At 38.2% G+C, this 15502-nt stretch overlaps 1 protein-coding gene across 1 annotated transcript in view; it reads left to right on the top strand.

Moving 5' to 3' along the window:
• MMP16 (matrix metallopeptidase 16) overlaps positions 1 to 15502 on the top strand; it is a 391105-nt gene that overhangs the window by 37933 nt on the left and 337670 nt on the right. The gene's annotated exons all lie outside the window — the stretch shown is intronic.

The following is a 15502-nucleotide window of genomic DNA, read 5'->3' as shown; positions in this document are numbered from 1 at the left end:
CAGCCTTTAATATTAATTCCTTACTGATACCTGTTAGTGTTTCTTTAAAACAAATGTGTATAATTTTAGTTGCCAAAGAACAGGCAGGGACTATTTGTGCAAAATACAAAAACCCTTCTGTGGGACATTAAGTTTATGAATTAGGGGTGATCTGGACAGGGGAATGCTTAGGAGATGCTCTCAGAAATTTCCAGAAAAATGAGTAGACACTTCTGAGACAACAGTGTCCTGGACCGATAGTGTGGCACAGGTAGATTTAGGGAAACAAGTCAGAAAGCACTGGCTGTCCATCCTGAGGCGGTCATCATGGCGCGGTGCTGCTCAGGATGCAGGGCAGGTTCCCTGGGTTAAATGTCATCAGGTCTCAGCGCTGGCTTCGACAGATGCGTTGATTAAAGGCCTGCAGCTGTTCAGATTTCGATACAATTTTAAAAATTGCTTCAGCACAGTTTGAAATTAGTCTTTATTATTAAATGATGTATTTATATTAGCCCTAGTTAATAATTGTAGTGATTGTCAGAATTTTTGATCAAGTACTTTAAGGGTTAAATTTTTTGAGCATGCCTCAATGTTCATTTTGCTATTTTATATTTTATTTTATTTGGTTATTGATAGATTATATTCATTGACTAACCCCAAAATGGAAGTAAAAATGACTAAGATTTAATAAGTCAATATAAAAAGAAGTTCTAATATTTTATTCCATCTCCTCAATAGATTAACTTCCACATTGCCTGTGATGGATAAAGTTCCTATTATAGACCAATGTCCTATTACATCAAATTTACAAATTCCATTTTAAGTCTGAATTTCAGTGGATTTTTTTTCTCACAAAAACCCCATAAAAGTGTTTTATATTTATCTGTCATCTCTCTGTGTCTAATTAGATGAAATACTCTTTTGTCCATTTAACTCATTTTTTAAATATATTTTATTTTTTAATTATTATTTTACTTATTATTATTTTTTACTTTACAATATTGTAATGGTTTTCCCATACATCAACATGCATCCGCCACCGGTGTACACGTGTTCCCCATCCTGAACCCCCCCTCCCACCTCCCTCCCCATACCACCCCTCTTGGGTCATCCCAGTGCACCAGCCCCAAGCTTCCTGTATCCTGCATTGAACCTGGACTGGCGATTCGTTTCTTATATGATATTATACATGCTTTAATGCCATTCTCCCAAATCATCCCTCCCCTCCCTCTCCCACAGAGTCCAAAAGACTGTTCTATACATCTGTGTCTCTTTTGCTGTCTCGCATACAGGGTTGTTGTTACCATCTTTCTAAATTCCATATATATGCGTTAGTATACTGTATTAGCGGAGAAGGCAATGGCACCCCACTCTGGTACTCTTGCCTGGAAAATCCCATGGACGGAGGAGCCTGGTAGGCTGCAGTCCATGGGGTCGCTAAGAGTCGGACACGACTGGGCGACTTCACTTTCACTTTTCACTTTCATGCATTGGAGAAGGAAATGACAACCCACTCCAGTATTCTTGCTTGGAGAATCCCAGGGACAGGGAAGCCTGATGGGCTGCGTCTATGGGCTTGCACAGAGTCGGACATGACTGAAGCGACTTAGCAGCAGCAGCAGCAGCATACTGTATTGGTGTTTTTCTTTCTGGCTTACTTAAAGTACTGTTAATTTATCAATATGATGCTTTGTTACTCTCTGGTATACAGCAAAGTGATTCATTTATATATCTATATATTCACTTTTTAATATTCTTTTTCGTTATGGTTTATTAAAGTATATTGAGTGCATTCCACGTGCTATACAGTAGGATCTTGTTTATCTGTCTCAAATACAGTAGTTTGTTATCTGCTAGCCTCAAACTCCTAACTTATCCTTTCCCTTCCCCTTGGTAACCATAAATTTGTATTCTATGTCTGTGTAAACTCACATCTTAAGACATAAACCTGAATCATTCTTTTTAAAAACATATAGAGATGGTATTTGGTATTTTAATCTTTTGCCTTTTTTTTTTTATACTTGCTTATAGCAGCATGTATGGGTGGAGTTCTCTTCACTCTACAAGTAAATACCTTTTTTCCATGTTGATGCATATGAAAATAAATTTTGCTGATGTGGTTTCAGCTTTAGAATGCTTTTCAGAAACATGGCTATTCTCTATATGGAAAAAAAATGGCATGAATTAAGTGAACACGACCATATTGCAGTACTGATTTTGGTATAACTTTGTTAAATTATGGGACAAGGAGAAAGAAAATACAAGGCAAGTCATATGTGTAAAAATTGTGCTACTTGAAACAGATGCAGTTTGGCTTTTTGTTAACTCTGATGATCTTATAAAAGCACAGGCAGATTCTTCAAGAGTATCCATGGATGGAGACTCTGCTCGGTCACGAGAGATGCAGGAGAGGTGTGGGCACTGTTGAGAGACCACTGAATTCTGACCCACCTAGCTTCATCCGCCCCTGGGGCCCTCCGGTTAATTTCTCCTGCCACTAGCCTTCTGTCTTCTGGGCATTTGTCTTTTTTTTTTTTTTTTTTTTTAACTCTTTACAGCGGAGTTTTATGATTCTTACTTATAAGTACCATGGATTTCTGAGGCTTCATCTGTTTCACTGAAGACTTTGTTGCTTGTTAGAGGGTACGTTCCAATAGAATGTGTGGCAAAGGGTTCTCCCATTTTTTATTTTTTCCTCTTGACCATCAAATGCAGTGGCACCTTTCATGACTAAGTGGAGATTGCCCTCTTTGAGGCCATAATTAGTAAGATCCCAGAAAGTCCTGCCTACAATTCTGTGAGGTGGTTTTTACAAATCTCGCTGTCCTAATTGTACTTGAGAACAATGCACTGGGTAATTCAAACTCTTAAAAGTTTTATACAGTGTCCTTTGATGTTGTCCTAAAACCTCTGAAATATTTTCAGAAGGATGTTACCTTGCCATGCAATACTGCCCTTACTTGATACTAGACCAGTTCTGCCCAAATGAAGTATAATGCAAGCTACACAGGTAATTATAGATACTTGATGGCCATGTTAAAAATGTAAAACAGATTGAATTTAGATAATATATTTTCTTTAATGAAATATATCCAAAATATTGGGCTTCCCTGGTGGCTCAGTGATAAAAAATCTGCCTTCTAATGCAGGAGACATTGATTTGATCCCTAGATTGGGAAGATCCCCTGGAGAAGGGAAGGACAACCCACTCCAATATATTGGCCTGGGAAATCCCATGGGCAGAGAGCCTGGTGGGCTATAGTCCATGGGGTTGCAAAAGAGTTTGACACAACTCAGTGACTAAATAACAACAACCTCCCCCCCCCCCAAATTTTATCATTTCAACATATAATCAATAAAATATTATTGATGAAATATTTTCACTTTTGTGTCCTGCTTCAGTTTTCCTTCAGTTCCACTAGCCACAATGCAAGTTTTACACAGCCGTATGTTTCTATTACATCTGTCCTTGTAATGGACAGTGTAGTGTTGGGTCAGTAATTCACCGTCTGTGTTTCCCTTCTTTAATTGTTTGTAGCTATACTATCCATGCAAACACTCCAATTCATATTATATGACGTCCCCAGATAATAAAGTCATCATATTCCACTCATAACCTTATAACATCTCCTCAAATTGCTTTCTAAAATGTGAAAACTTTCCCATTCTAAGACGATCTTTTGTTTCTACCAAATTGCAGACATGATGTGCCCATCATTCTTTCATTTCATGTCAGTGAAATTTCAGTTATATACGAAAATCCACTCAAGCTCCCATTTAAGTTTTTTATTTTTTTAGTTTTCTGGCCCCACCTTCTGGCACGTGAGATCTCAGTTCTGTCACCAGTGTTGGAACCTATTTCCTCCAACAGTGGAAGCACTGGAGTCTTAACCACTGGAGGCCAGGGAAGTCCTTTCATATTACCATCTTTTTAAAAAAAATTCTGCACCATCTAGAAGAGTTTCACTTATGCATCTTTTGGAGCCTGAGTCATTTCTTCAGCTATACTCTTGGCATATGTTCCACAGTAATTTATATAACTTCTGCAATTCTTCTAAGACTGGATATCCCCAACCATATGTCTCTTATAGTTCTCATCACATCCGAGTTCTAGGGAATTAGCAACCTACACGAAGATACTGTAGCACCAGGATTACAACATACCCACGTCTCTGGGGTCTTCATGGACCACAACTTGTCACGATGAAGCGGCTTGTGTAACTCAGTGAAACGGTGGGCCACGCTGTGCAGGGCCATCCAGGACTGACAGGTCACAGCGAAAAGTTCTGATAAAACATGCTCCACTGGAGGAGGGGATGGCTGTTTTGTCTCCCTGCTTATTTAACTTATATGCAGAGTACATCATGCGAAATGCCGGGGTGGTAGAATCACAAGTTGGAATCAAGCTAGCTGGGAGAAATATCAACAACCTCTGTTTCGCAGATGATACCACTCTAGTGTCAGGGAGTGAAGAGGAACTAAAGAGCCTCTTGGTGAGAGTGAGAGGAGAGTGAAAAAGCTGGCTTGAAATTCAGCGTTCAAAAACTAAGATTGTGGCATTTGGTCCCATCGCTTCTTGGCAAATAGAAGGGGAAAAAGTGGAAGCAGTGACAGATTTTTTTACTTGGGCTCCAGAATCACTGTGAATAGTGACTGTAGCCATGAAATTAAAAGTCGCTTGTTCCTTGGAAGGAAAGCTATGACAAACGTAGACAGCATATTAAAAAGTCGAGAGATTACTTTGCTGACAAAGGTCCATCTAGTGAAAGCTATGGTTTTTCCGATAGTCATATACATACGTGAGAGTTGGATCATAAAGAAGGCTGAGTGCTGAAGAAAGAATTCAGTCGTGGTGCTGGAGAAGACTCTTGAAAGTACCTTGAGAAGTACCATGAGAAGACTCTTAAGAGTCCCTTGGGCTGCAAGGAGATCAAACCAGTCAATCCAAAGGAAATTAACCCTGAATATTCATTTGAAGAACTGATGCTGAAGGTGAAGCTCCAATATGTTGGCTGCCTAATGCAAAGGGCTGACTCATTGGAAAAGACTGATAGCTTATGGTGAATGGTGTCAGATTCATTCGTGATCTCCGAAGAAGATTAACTTCGGGACTGGGGACCAGGCTTGATCACTCAAGAGCTTTTGTGAAGTAGAGATTTATTAAAGCAAAAGAGGGACAGAGGAAGCTTCTGACGTGGACATCAGAAGGGGGACAGAGTGCCCCCCTCGCTAGTCTTTAGCGAGGGAATTATAGACTTTTTAATTAGTTATTACAATAAATCAGAAGAATGTCTCAAGTTTGTGAACATTATGCCAGACCCACTCCCACAATTTACATTTTCGGCTAACAGGATTAGAATTTAACAAAAGAAAGAGCCTACCAGACCCACTCCCATAATATACATTCTAAAATATCAGGATTAGTCAGAAGGTTTCCAGGAAGGAGAAACTGTCCACAAGCAGAATACATTGTTGTTACATAATCCGTAGTGCAGAGTTTAAACTGAGCTGTGTAACCATCACTTCCCGGCTTAAAGAAAAAAAAAAAAAGTTTTATGTGACTAAGACTAAGGAATGTAGAGGAAAGAAAAAAGTTTGCCCTTTCCTCCTCCTTAAGAACCCGAGACCCCCTTTTCATCCCCGGGGACCCTGGACTTCTTATCAACTTGCCTAGGAATTGACTTTCTCAAGACCCTGATGCTGGGAAAGATTAAAGGCACAAGGAGAGGGGGGAGACAGAGGATGAGATGGTTAGATACCATCACCGACTCAATGGGCATGAATTTGAGCAAGCTCTGGGAGAAAGTGAAGGACAGGAGAGCCTGGTATGCTGCAGTCCATAGGGTCACAAAGAGTCAGACATAATTTAGCAACTGAACAGCAACAGGAAGTCTCAGGATTAAACGTGGCAACTGCTGCAGTTTATAACTGACCCGATCACTGTCCAGCGGCATCTCCCCTGCCGTAGATGAGTACTGTTCTCATAATCCGTTACAAATCCTATACTTTAGAACCATGTTATAGGGCTTAGTGTTACCTGGAGGATCAGGGCAAACAAGGATATCAGGACAGCCAAAATTACAGGTTTCAAGATTTTATTTTGAGTGGCGATGGATTAAAAATTATGAGTGTAGGAGGAAGAGAAAATTCAAGGGATCAGTGATGACTGTTTGTATTTGTCCTTTCTAGGCTTTTCTTTCAAATATTTCAGCCATTTTTTTTGCTACATATAAACAAGTACGTGTAACCCAGCATTAGCATCTTACTCAGTGAAGATGCTCAATAAATTTGGGGGATTTCAATCAGTTAATAGTGCTGAGAAATATCTTATGAATTGCTTTAAGATCGTAGCGCATCAAATATCACTGCATGAATGACTGCCGATCAGAAGATGAGGACAGGACTGTCTTACTGATTTTTTAAATCAGAAACAAGAGTGCCATTCTGAGAATGCACTGGACCTGATATTGATAATATAAGTAAATGTTCTAAAAATTGTTCTTTGTGTTGTTAGTTATACACAAAATGCAGGCTTGGTAGTGGATCATAAATTCATTCAATGTCAAATCTACTGTCCAAAGAGTACCAATTTTATAACATATCCCTTAGCAGTAGTTAATTAAACATAATCACCACTATGGTTCACAATAGTGCTTTCAAGCCTGGATAGGTATCAATTCATCTGCTTGGTGCACAGTTTCTGGTAGATCAGAAAAGAGAAGGATGATACATGTTTGTATCCAGTATACTATCTCTGGAAGACATCTATGAGTACCTTGATTAGAATCTTCCTAAAGCTTAGATGAATTTTCCCCTAATAGCACACCAGGATGTAGATGTAAATCTGAAGGCTTTGGGGCTTTGTCTGAATAGCCTGAGTAGAATATTCATAATTATAAGGATTTGAAGAAAATACTGCTAATCATAGTGACAAAATAAGAATATAGCAGAGATACGTTCACAGTAATTAATATTGAGCTGCAGAGCTTTTCACTGCTTTTGCTCATATTCAAAATTCCAAAAGTTTTAAAGTGGGAATTAAAAAAATAAAATGTGAATGTTGAACGTCTTTACTTTTATTTTGATGGCTTAAGAATAGTTAATGTGTATTGCATATATTCTTTTCCCTAAAGCAGATTTATATCACTACTCTTTTAAACTGTGTAATGTAGATAAGATGTTCTAAATTTACTAATGTTCAATAAACAGAAAAAGAAAATCCATTATTGTGAAAATCTTATAGAGTGAAAAAATGTTTAGCAAACAGTAAAAATAACTGCTTTAATTTAGTGTATTACCAGTGAATATCTGTGATATATACATTCAACTGAATTGGTATTTAAAATTCTTTTTCTTAACATAGAAGCAGATGGAATGAAACTTGGCCTAAATAACATTTAATTCATTAAACTAATGCAGAATGATTAAAGGAACTTACAGGGTTGTCATATTTATAATTTAGAGATGGGAAGTGAAAACTTCTCTTCAGTGGCAGGTAATTACCATTCCCTAAGTAGAATTGAGTAAAAATATATGAATCAAAATGACTGAAATGACTGTTTTATATACTTCCCTTCAGGACATGAGACATGAACTGATGAAGCAAGAGATTTTAGTATTATAAATCCTATTTAAAAATATTTTCTTTGAAATCACAGGTAACTAAATTTTGTCTTCACAGTTATTTAGGATAGTTCTTCTCTGGAATTTGCCAAGAGATTGAACTGAGCATTCACAGATACAAGCAATGAGCTTAAAATACAGGAAGCAAAGAATTACTTTCAAATCTTATTTAAGCTTCTGTAGAGACAGCAGGACTATCCTCAAGGGAAATGAGTAACACTCCAGACCAAAGATACAGCAGACCACAGAATATTGGCCAAATATTATACATATGTACATAAACACATTTTGGCAAACATTTAACACACATACAGACACACACATTTACACTTTTAGAGGTATAAGAAGTTACATAAACTCTTGCAATTTAATCTATACATTTGTTATAGGGACATCACTAATACCATTGTTTCTTAATATATCCTTCATGGCCTGATTCTCTGTATTACATTTATTTTTTTTTTGAAATTTATTTGCTTAACATTTTAATTTTTTATAATGTTACAAGATCTGAGTTATACCAGCCTTTAAAAAGTTGTGTGTACTGGATATCAAAAACATGTTTCGAAAGTGTCAGCTAGAAAATAGGGATATCTATGGCATCATTACATTCCTTTTGTTTGCAAAAGGATTGGTAGTGCTGTTATGTTGATTTTATGAAGGTCAGACATGAGGACATTAGATTTATAGCTTATGAGAATATGAGGATAGATTCCTATCTTGTCTAAAAAGAAAAGGAGCACTACTAAGCATTTTCAAATGTTGACAATGGCATATTTATAATGTTGGTGAGCTGTGTTCTCTGGAATTGTTACTGTAACTATGAGCATTAATAAAAGGGCCCCGTGATACAGTTTATTAGATCCAATTCTGATATATTGATATTAAGTAGTATGTAACAAGGATTGAATAGCAACATGGGATTCTGAACAAAATGGCAAATCTATTTTTTGTTCAGCCATGCAGTTGTGTCCTGCAGCATGCCAGCTTCCTTGTCCTTCACTATCTCTTGGAGTTTGCTGAAACTCATGTCCATGCCATCCAACCATCGTCCCCTTCTCCTCCTGCCCTCAATCTTTCTCGGCATCACGATCTTTTACAGTGAGTTTACTCTTTGCATCAGGTGGCCAAAGTATTGGAGCTTCAGCTTCAGCATCAATTCTTCCAATGAATATTCATGGTTGACTTCCTTTAGGATGGACTGGTTGGATCTCCTTGTAGTCCAAGGGACTCTCAAGAATCTTCACCAACATCACAGTTCAAAAGCATGAATTCTTTGCCACTCAGCTTTCTTTATAGTTCAACTCTCACATTGGTAGTGACAACTGGAAAAACCATAGCTTTGACCCTGCAGACCTTTGTCGACGAAGTGATGTCTCTGCTCTTTAATATGCTGTCTAGGTTGGTCATAGCTTTTCTTCTAAGGAGCAAGTGCCTTTTAATTTCATGGCTGCAGTCAACATCTGCAGTGATTTTGGAGCCAAAAAATGTCGGTCACTGCTTCCATTTTTACCCCATCTATTTGCCATGAAATGATGGGATTGGATGCCATGATCTTAGTTTTTTGAATGCTGAGTTTTAAGCCAGCTTTTTCACTCTCCTCTTTCACTTTCATCAAGAGGCTCTTTAGTTCTCTTCACCTTCTGCCATAAGGGTGATGTTATCTGCATATCTGAGGTATTGATATTTCTCCCGGCAATCTTGATTCCAGTTTGTGAGTCCTCCAGCCTAGCCTTTCACATGATGTAATCTGCATACAGATTACAAGTTAAATAAGCAGGGTGACAGTATACAACCTTGCCGTACACCTTTCCCAATTTGGAACCAGTCTGTTGTTCCATGTCTGGTTCTAACTGTTGCTCCTTGACCTGCATACAGATTTCTAACGAAGCAGTTAAGGTGGTCTGGTACATCCATCCCTTTAAGAATTTTCCACAGTTTCTTGTGATCCACACAGTCAAAGGCTTTAGCATAGTCAATGAAGCAGAAGTAGATGTTTTTCTGGAATTTTCTTGCTTTTTCTATGACCCAGAGTTTGTTCGCAATTTGATCTCTGCTTCCTCTGCCTTTTATAAATCCAGCTTGAATATCTGAAATTTCTTGGTTCACATACTGTTGAAGTCTACCTTGAAGGCTTTTGAGCATTATCTTGCTAACATGTGAAATGAGTGCAACTGTGCGGTAGTTTGAGCATTCTTTGGCATTGTCTTTCTTTGGGGTTTGAATGAAAAGTGACCTTTTCCTGTCCTGTGGCCACTGCTGAGTTTTCCAAATTTGTTGGCATATAGAGTACCGCACTTTTAACAGCATCATCTTTTAAGATTTGAAATAGCTCAGTTGGAATTCCATCACCTCCATTACCTCTGTTTCTAGTAATGCCTCCTAAGGTCCACTTGACTTCATACTCCATGATGTCTGGCTCTAGGTGAGTGACCACACCATCATGGTTATCCAGGTCATTAATACCTTTTTTTGTATAGTTTTGCTCTGTATTCTTGCCACCTCTTCTCAATATCTTCTGCTTCTGTTAGGTCATTACAATTTATGTCCTTTATTGTGCCCACATTTGCAGGAAATGTTGCCTTGGTTTCTCTAGTTTTCTTGCAGAGACCTCTAGTCTTTCCCATTCTGTTTTCCTCTATTTATTTGCATTGATCACTGAGGAAATCTTTCTTATCTGTCCTTGCTATTCTTTGGAAATCTGCATTCAGTTGGGTATATCTTTGCCTTTTGCTTTTCTTCTTTTCTCAGCTATTTGTAAGGCCTCCTCAGACAACCATCTTGCCTTTTAGCATTTCTTTATTTGGGGATGGTTTTGATCACCACTTTCTGTACAATGTTACAAACCTCTGTCTGTAGTTCCTCAGGCTCTGTCTACCAGATCCAATCCCTTGAATCTATTTCTCACTTCCACTGTATAATCATAAGGGATTTCATTTAGGTCATACCTGAATGGCCTAGAGGTGTCCCCTACTTTCTTTAAGTCTGAATTTTGCAATAATGAGCTCATGATTTGAGCCAGAGTCAGCTTCTGACTGAATAGAGTTCTTGTTTGCAGACTGTATAGAGCTTCTCCAAATTAAGCTGCAAAGAGTATAATCAATCTGACTTTGGTATTGTCCATTTGGTGATGTCCATGTGTAGAGTTGTCTCTTGTGTTGGTGGAAGAGGGTGTTTGCTATGACCAGTGCATCCTCTTGGCAAAATATATTGGATTAAATATCATTATTTGAAAAGTTTATCAATGAGCATGGGTAATCTATCTTGGTCTTAAAGATATTAAGAATTGCATTCCATAGCTACTTAGCAATATTCTATAATTATTGATTAATACATAAAATTTTTATTCCAAATTGTCTTTTTTTTTTTTTTTACTATTTTAATTGTTTGTGGTTCCTTTTGATCATTATCTAGGCTCACAGAACATAATGAGAAGACTGACCTACAATTTTGATTGTCATAGTTCCTTTTCAGAAATAGCACTATAAGACTATAAATTATTTATGTTCCTATCTGTTTTAGGTGTTTGAGTTCTTCTCAACTATCTTGCCTGGCTAATCATTGCTTTAACTGTAGCGACTTTAATTGTTTACTCTTTAATGGGACTCATTTTCTAGAAGACAAGTTTTTTTGTTGTTGTTGTTAAGGATAGATCAGAAAATCGGGAAATGATGAATAAATATGCCTTTATGTGCAAATTTATTTTTTGGTATGACTCTGACATGTCACACTCAGAGATACAGCAAAGATCAGTTCCCTTCCTTTCATCAAGATCATAGGAGTAGGAATCTGATCAGAGTCATTTCCCTTTCACAGAGTTAACATTCAGGGCTAACAGACTGACTCTTTTACATTTCGGCAGTGCACCTACTGGAATATGTTTTCACATGAATTTCCATGTTGTCCATGGTTTCGTTTCCATACATTTATTCCACACTTTTTAAATTTGTTTACTATTTACTTTATGCCAGGAGCAGTAGTGGGTACTCGAGATGTAAATCTAAATGAGATAGTCTTCCTCCCACTTTGCACCTTTTGTTGGTAATAACAGGTGGAGGGTCACCCTCTAGTTCAGTGAGAATTACTAGCATAGCAGTGATCCCTGGGGGCTTCAGGAACTCAGAGGATTCGGGACCAGTCTCTCAGCAAAGCCAGCTTCTTTGCTATTTAGCTATTCCAAGCAAGAGAAGACACTTTTTTTTTTTTTTTTTTTTCCTGGAATGATTTATTTGAAGCCAGACTGGTAGCAGAGATTGAGCTCTGGAATCCCATTACGTTCTATTTCATTTGATTTGTCTAAAATTATGGAATCATGGGACTCTGACTCCTAGTCTCTGTGGAAGAAATTTCAAGGTCAGGTAGTCAAGGGTTTCATTTAATATTCTGGAACACATTCCCTTTCGGTGACTATTACTCCCCTTACAGAATGCTTACAAAACATCTCTGCTAGAAGTTCTCCAGCCATCAGTGCTGACTGGTCTATAATTTTGAACATCTGTCTCTTATCAACCTTTTCATAGGTTTCACAGTGGTATGACCCTAGGTTTTGGCTACTTTCCTGTTTTTTTGTGACAACACAGATATCCATCATGGTTATGTGATCACATTTACCTGGAAGTTATTCCATTTATTGGCTATAGATATAGACATCAAATTATAGATGTATAATATTATAGTAATTATATTCTCCAGAATATTATTTGCCTGGATTTAAAGATAACTGTAGTGAGAAGGCAATGGCACCCCACTCCAGTACTCTTGCCTGGAGAATCCCAGGGATGGAGGAGCCTGGTGGGCTACATTCCATGGGGTCACTAGGAGTCAGGCATGACTGAGCGACTTCACTTTCACTTTTCACTTTCACGCACTGGGGAAGGAAATGGCAACCCACTCCAGTGTTCTTGCCTGGAGAATCCCAGGGACGGCGGAGCCTGGTGGGCTGCCGTCTATGGGGTCACACAGAGTTGGACACAACTGAAGCGACTTAGCAGCAGCAGCAGCAGCAGTAGTGAGGTCTTCGTCTCAATGTTCCTGTTTTTTTTTTTTTTTTTTTTCATTTTATTTTTAATTAGAGGATAATCACTTTGCAATATTGTCATAGTTTCTGCCAGACTTCAACATGAAACAGCCACAGGCATACACGTGTCCCCACCCTCTTAGGCCTCCCTCCTCGCTCCCTTCCTATCCTGCCCCTGTAGCTTGTCCCTGCATCATACAGTAAATCCCCACTAGCTATCTGCCTTACATATAGTAATATAACTGTTTGAATGCTACTCTCTCAGGTCATCCCTCCTTCTCCCTCCCCGACTGTGACCAAAAGTCTGTTCTCTATGTCTGTGTCTCCTTTGCTGCCCTGCAAATAGGATCATCAGTTCCATCTTTCCAGACTCCATATATATGCATTAATATATATTTGTCCTCTCTTGCTGATTTGCTTTACAGTATTGTATAGTAGGCTCTAGGTTCATGCACCTCATTAGAACTGAGTCAAATGCATTCCTTTTTTTTTTTATAGCTGAGTAATATTCCATTGGGTATATGTACCATAACTTCTTTATCCGTTCATCTGTCAGTGGACATCTGGGCTGCTTCCACGTCCTAGCTATTGTGAATAGTGCTGCCATAACCACTGAGGTACATTTATATTTTTCAGTTTTGATTCCCTGAGAGTATGTCCCAGTAGTGGGATTTCTGGGTCATATGGTAGTTTTAGTCCTGGTTTTTTAAAGAAATCTCCATACTGTTCTCCATAGTGGCTGTATCAGTTTCATTCCCACCAACAGTGCAAGAGGGTCGTCTCACTTTTCTCTTAATCACGTTTTTTCTTTCACTGTTTGCAGTGTTTTTTTCCTCATGGATAAATAGACACAAAATAGAATTTATTTTGATCTTGCACATATGTTTTAAGCACTAAGCTGTATATCTTATTTGTTATTTTTCTTATTCTGGCATGACTTAATACCATGTTCTCTTTTTGTGAGATTCAGAGATGATTGGAGATTAATGGTGATGATTTTGATGATGAGGATGTGATGCTATAAATAATTATAATTTTACTCCTTATATGACAGCCCTCGTATGATAATGATGATCTATGACATCAGCTACTAACAGATACACGCTCTCATTCAGCTTCCATAAAACCTTTTATGAGGTAGGTATTGCCTCCATTTTATAGATGGATGAATTGAGAGCTTAAATATCTGTTAAGTTGCGGAACTAGTGTTCATATCCAGTCTTATGTAGACCCAGCTGCTGCTGCTCCGTCGCTTTAGTCGTGTCCGACTCTGTGCGACCCCACAGACGGCAGCCCTCCAGGCTCCCCCATCCCTGGGATTCTCCAGGCAAGAACACTGGAGTGGGTTGCCATTTCCTTCTCCAGTGCATGAAAGTGAAACGTGAAAGTGAAGTCATTCAGTCGTGTCCGACCCTCAGCGACCCCATGGACTACAGCCCACCAGGCTCCTCCACCCATGGGATTTCCCAGGCAAGAGTACTGGAGTGGGGTGCCATTGCCTTCTCCTGTAGACCCAGAGCCATATATATATAACTGTAATGCAATATAGAGATACAAATTTTACATATTTAAATAAAAACTTTATTATATAGCAAGTTCCTGTGTACTTGTTTTGTGGCTGTGCTTCTTACTACTTCACTTTTAACATTTCAGCATTTTTTGTCAGTAATGCTCAGTTTTTAGATATTTTCCATTTTGGTTGTAAATGTGGTCTTACTAATTATCTGGAGCTTTGAGAATCAACTTTCCTAAAATCTGAACCCATGACTGACAGTGCCTGATGTGCCATTCATTAGCTCATGACGCAGCAGCAGCAGCAGCAGCTCATATATAAATAAGTTCTTTTCAAGATTCCTCTTGTATGCAGTTTACTGAAATATTTTTTTTATTTTGCTGTTGTTGTTCAGAGACACATATAGAGATGAACATCTTTCTTTACTTCCATAATACAAGTTAGGGAAGAATGACAGAAAGTACATCAAGAATTAACCCATCTGTGTTCTTCCATAGTAAATTAGAATTCTAGTAGGTCAGAAGTAGTTAAAGTTGCTCATAAGTCTCTTTTTATAACCTATAAGTTTTGCAATCTAGAAATTATTACTTCTTTATTCTGATTTGATAATCTTTGTATACATTCCTAAAGAATATTGCATTTTTCCTCATTAATCTTATATTAAGTGCTCCTGGAATTTAAATAATATTCTAGGTCCAAATCAACTGTGCCTACTTTCGTGAAGTCGTGAAGTCGCTCAGTCATGTCCGACTCTTCGTGACCCCATGGACTGTAGCCCACCAGGCTCCTCCATCCATGGAATTTTCTAGGCAAGCGTACTGACGTGGGTTGCCATTTCCTTCTCCTCGTCCAGTTAATTCTATGCATCTAGCGAATGCCAGCTACTCTACCAGTTCCTGTACATAAAGAAGTAAACAAGGGAGATACGCTTATTATTCATCTTTAAGACACTTGCTGGAGTGTCTGGAACTTGTTTGGAGTCTGACTCAAATAACAAACTCTTTCTAGGAACTCTGATGGGAAAATAATTCATTACATAAGAGTAATAAGTTTCGATGAGTGTTAAAAGAGACACCAGAAGATTTTGGAGGCACAAAACAGCTTTGGCTTATTGAGGCTTTTAAGGAAAGATTTTGAAGGAAATGACAGTTGGTCTGACAGCCAATGGAACATACACATGTTGCTTCTAGATTTTTATTTTGTGCCAAGGACTTTTTTTTTTAATAGGCTTAGCCCAGGCATAGATTAATTCAATAACCATTTCATCCCTGGCTCTTTTTATGACTGTGAGCAGGTTCTCTAATTTTCAGTGTCCATATCAATAAATTGTGTCTAATAGTTTACATATTCAGTGAGATATCTGTAAATGA

The sequence above is a fragment of the Bubalus bubalis genome, chromosome 15, assembly GCF_019923935.1.
Source record: "Bubalus bubalis isolate 160015118507 breed Murrah chromosome 15, NDDB_SH_1, whole genome shotgun sequence".
In the NCBI taxonomy this organism is placed as follows: domain Eukaryota; kingdom Metazoa; phylum Chordata; class Mammalia; order Artiodactyla; family Bovidae; genus Bubalus; species Bubalus bubalis.
This window is presented reverse-complemented; position numbering and strand designations above follow the sequence as displayed.